Source organism: Zerene cesonia, chromosome 1 (assembly GCF_012273895.1).
Source record: "Zerene cesonia ecotype Mississippi chromosome 1, Zerene_cesonia_1.1, whole genome shotgun sequence".
Classification (NCBI taxonomy): domain Eukaryota; kingdom Metazoa; phylum Arthropoda; class Insecta; order Lepidoptera; family Pieridae; genus Zerene; species Zerene cesonia.
Window position 1 is genome coordinate 9411902 of NC_052102.1, and position 5445 is coordinate 9417346.

A 5445-nucleotide genomic window follows, 5' to 3' on the forward strand; every position below is an offset into this window, starting at 1 on the left:
AATTTGAGTTTGACAGATCATTTATAAACAGTCGCGCGCTAGTTGATAAACACGAGCGGTAAATAACCTTATTTTACAAATTTAAAACGATTTTAAATTTAAAAAATTAAAGTGTAGTTTATTATCAAAATACATATCATTGAAAGTTTAATAAAATAGAATACAACAATAGTTTTTGTGTATTTGCCGCATGCTTTTCTAATTTTAGAAATTATGCTTTAATATTTTTATGATTTTATGTATTTTGTTCATTGATTTTAGTTACTATATTTATGTATTTATATCATTAAGGGAAATCTGTCATCACTAATCTTTAATGCCAATAATATTTGAAATTTTAAATTCTATTCTTGATTATCCAACTAAAACTTGTTCTAATTCTCAATGTTTTTATATTACAAAATAAAATATTAAAGGTCCCTCACCTTTTAATTGACTTATGAATAAATTAAAATATCTCATTTCAAATAGCTACTATTTGAAGAGGTTCTCAATAACCAAATTGAATTCGCAAAGTCTATTTAAAATGGCATCATTGAAAATAAAAAGTGAAATAGATATGGAGTATGAACCAGTGAAAAAGATAAAAAAAGAATCTGAAGATACAAAAGTGAGGACTGTGGGTACTATGTGTGGTGCGTGGAGGCCAGAGGAAGAGTATGGCGGACTGATATTTGTGTTTAAGCAAAGGACGGAGGCATTGAGTCCCGATCCAACCAAGGAGTGTGACTTTCCGGAGAACATTGAAGACTTTTGGGAGGCGACTTTCAGTGACAACGATGATATTAAGGTATTTATAATATTTTATAAAATAAAATGTACTTGATCTCTATAGATTAAGATTAGTATTAATTTAAATACATATAATTTTCTTGCTTATATTGATATGACATCATTTGTTTTTAAAATATCGTTTATATTTTGTATTAACATAGCGTTATTAATTATTATTGTAATTAAATCTTTTTCGGTATTTTATCTATGGTACTGAGTGAAATTATTTTTCTGAAATTTATTTATAACAGCGCTCTCTATGTTAAAAGTGTTGTTTTACTTGCGTGAATAGTGTTCATGAAAATGAAATTCAGCGCCATCTAGTGTAATTCAATTGAACTAATACAAATTATAGTTCTTACAACTACAGAATACGTTAGTTAGGTGGCACTAGTAAGCATTAATAAAGGAGACGGAAAATTAATTTTTATAATTTGTGTTAAAATTTTATAACCATTACATAATATATAGCTGTTGTTTACTTTCATACACTTTTTTTGCATAGATACGTCGCAAATACGTTGGCGCTTTTTTGTAGATTACATTATGTATATTCAGGGTTCCAAAGGAGCCGGCGGTTTCAAAGGTGTAGTAAGTATATTCTTGCTTTTCTATTTTATTTCATTTTTTATATTTGCGTTATGTTAGCAGGTGGTTTCATTGGCGAAAAGAGTTATGTTGGATAACGATTTAGTAAAAATTGACCTTTGTTTTTACGGAACGGTAATTGTATTCAGCTATATTACTAGAAATTCTATATACAGCTGCAAATAATCAAATAAGTAGGCAACGCTAAAAGCCTGCTGTGCCTCCACGGGGGCGCTTTGGTCAAAGTACAATACGATAGTTGTGCTTATTATGAGTAGGTATTTATATAGCGCTACGATAGAAGTCGGCCTGTTAATTTAATGTAATAAATTTATACACGGATATAACGGATATTAATTAGAATAAGGGTATTGTATTACTATTTATAATGTTAGATTTATTGGATTATATATTTATTTAATATTATGAATAAATAGACAATATACATCTATACCGACGCGATACTTAGAACACTACGGAACTTACTATGCACTTAATTTTTTTCACTTAATTGGTTCATTTAAACAATTGTTACGGAGACTAGTTTTTATTTTAAAGTTTTATCATAATCGACACGGCCGTAAACACAACGAACGAATGTCACATGTCAGGCATAGATCGTAAACTGTTTCAATTATTATTTATTCATATTAAATACGCCACGAAGTTAATCGAGCCTAGCAAGTAATTGAATACTCTTTACTCGAATTCCTAATATGACCCCACAATATTGTCTTCAGTTACGTTTCCCATGTCAGGGGCTAGCGCCTCGCTCAGAGCTGATCCCAGCTTATGTCCATTACAAATGGTCGGCTAACCAGCAATTTGATTCACTAAACACGAAATTAATGGATTGTTATTTGCGTTGCTGTTGGTTGGATTTACTATTCCCCTTTTTTATAACGTCTTTTTTAATCTCTTTCATATTGCAGTGAAGTCCCGTGTCCCCTACTGGGATATGAGACAGATGATATAGATCTGTTTAACTGATCGATTTTTTTATAGTCAAATAGGTGATCAGCCCTTCTGTGTCCTGCCAAACCAAGACGTTTTTTTTTTTTTCGTGCGACACCACCGGGAATCGAAACCAGGGGCCCCTCGGTTCTACGCTCACGCGTCAACCACTGTACTATGGAGGTGGTCTATTTGAATCTCGTCTTTCATATTGAATGAATGATTCAATTTACAGCGCATAAAGACAAAAATAGTTAGGATTTGGTAATTAATCATATATGTAGTTGGAAACGTGTGCTTGTATTATTCTTTTACATTGAGTAGGAGTAATTCCATTTAACATTTGTTTATTGGTTGATTCTCCGAGATCTGCTGCAGACACAGTTATATTACGAATCGAAATTCCTCCGACCGAAGCGCCCAAGTCGCGCTGAAAATTTTCCATTCGTTTGCCGGCAAAATCTTTTGATTGCTGAGTGATGTTCGACTCGTTACAGCTTTGCATTCAACGCTGATTCTAAAGGTGGAAGTTCACTTCTCGTGCTGCCGCGATTCGATTATTTGCCCCGGTACTTCGAACTGCATTCGTAATGCAATTGTGATAATGCTTATGCATTTGTATCCATTGATCTTACTCATTGATGATGGAGGCGGTTCGTCGGCGGTTTAACTCGCTTCTTATTCGTAGATACTACCCGGTGGTTGTTTATCCGTTCCCCATGTAAATATTGTTTCTGCAGGAGTATTATATTGAGTGATGATATAAGCGATCTGTAGAGTGGATTACATCAAAATTGATCCGGCTGTTATGGTGATACTTTAGAGCAAACATACATTGATAGAATTTTAATAGCGTTTTGTACTGTTTATTGAGCTGTTGTAATATTAAAGTGCAATAACAACATTGTAGAATATGACTCAAAATGCTATCTAAATTAACTGGCATAGCAGTACTAGTTATATTGCGATATGTGGTTTATTAATAGGCATATTTACTCATACGTAATGAATAATGAACGTTAAACTGTCAGTGGAGCTCAGCGACAATATGTCGTAAATTAATTGATGAATAATCAACGTGGGTATAAAGGATTTGCCATAATTACGCTTTACGAATTCAAATCACAACGTTTGCTTACGCGGTATTATTTCAACTCGCGTTAAACTCCAGACGCATATTTTAAGTGTTAACTTCGTGTATTAAACGTACAAGAAAATACAAAAGCCCCGCATCGAGCCTCTGCGCGACGTAAAATTCCAACATTCTGCGAAAACATTCCTCATACTTGGAGCGTTCTGAGATCCATTCCCTACTTTGCTAGATAGAAAATTTCGCTAACGTTCGTGCATATCTAAGACAATTGTTTCTTTGAGACACATGTGGATGGAATACATTATTAAATTACGTATTCTTCTCTGGGTAGTTGCTTTACGATGGTAAAGCACGGTGAGAACGCGTGGAGGGAACGATCCAACATAAGTAATGATTCGGATTGCCCTTGATGTGTCCTTGATGTAAAATGTAATATTAGAAGTAATCATCTTTGAAGTAAAATGTTTAAGAACACTTTGTATACAAGAAGTATAGGTTTCACCAATGGATAATTAGCGGGAATAAAATAAAAACTCTAAACTCTTATAAGCTCTTTTGCAAATAACCTCAGACTAATTTATGAACTAAGAACAAATTATAATTGGATGTTTCAAGTTGAAAGACGTTAACTACAAGACCGCATTAATTAAAGCAGCTACAGTTAAATTACTCGAGTCGAAAAATGTTCAAATTGGAGAAAAAATAAAGGGTTCGCTCATTCGTAAACATTTCTCCTGAAATGCGAAGATTTTATAAGATTTCAGAAGAGGTTTCACGCTTAATTGCTCTCATTTGTAGGAGGCCTCATTTAACAGTTAGGTCCAACAGCTCATTAATATCACTCGTGAATATTTTTTCGACTGAATTTCCAGAAAAATCTATAGTGGTTTCCGATGGCCGTAGTTTGCGTGATACTTTTCTAATGTTCTGATTGTTGCCCTTGATAATGTACATCATTTTACGCAGTCTTTTTTTTACGTTAATGCGACAATGTAAATGTTTTCTTACTAACCAACAATATTTACTTTAATTTGCTATTTATCAAATTAAAATAAATTTTTAACTTTTCAGCAAAATTTACTATTATTTAAACTGCTTTCTGCACAGGGTTTATCTATTTCAAATTCCGGTTCAAAATCATTTTAACTTATAGAGCCATGACACATCCTCTACAGTTAAAAATGTGATGTTTTTAAATAGCTATGTAAATGTTAATTACAGAAATTATTCAAATTCTTGTTGATGTCATAATTATAGTAAATAAATATTTGGAGCACAGCATCAAAGCCTCCTTATCAATGTCAGCGCACTTAGAGGCAAATTTCCAATTTAAGCAGAATGTTCCATCGGAAAAATTAATTAGGCAGACGAATGACTATCGCAGATTTCGCGCCACGCCGCCCTTCGCCCTTGACATGTTTAATATTCGCCGAACGCGCCTTCAAACGGCTCAAAATAATTAGGTCAAAGATTTTAAAACTAATAGCGCACTGAGCTTGAGTAAGCGTGTATTAGATCTTAAGATTATTAACGTGAACGTTCTGCTTAACTTTCTTATTTAAAAAGAAATCGCTTTCGCGGTGATTATGCCGCGGATTTGTCGGAAATGACTTTTTTATACTTGCGAAACAACATTTTTGATGCGTAATACACAATTGAGTTGTCTTACTGTTACGTTTTAAATTTTGACATATTTTTTCAGTTTATTCATGTCGTTTTTGCTTCTTGTATCATTTTATTGAAATCATATATTTCCTACTAATATTATAAACGCGAGAGCTTGTAAGTATAAATGGATGTTTGTTACTTTTTCACGTAAAAACTGCCGAATGGATTTAAATGAACCTTTCCAAAAACATACCTTATATATCAAAATAAGACATTAGCTTTATAAAAACTTGCTCTTAGTTCGACCGCGAGTGAAACCGCGCACCAAGCTAGTCTTACATATAATATTGAGGTAAATTGTTAGGGAGTAACCTTGAGCCTGCAAGGTTTTGTTATTTCCATAAATAACAATAACCATTACTATGTAT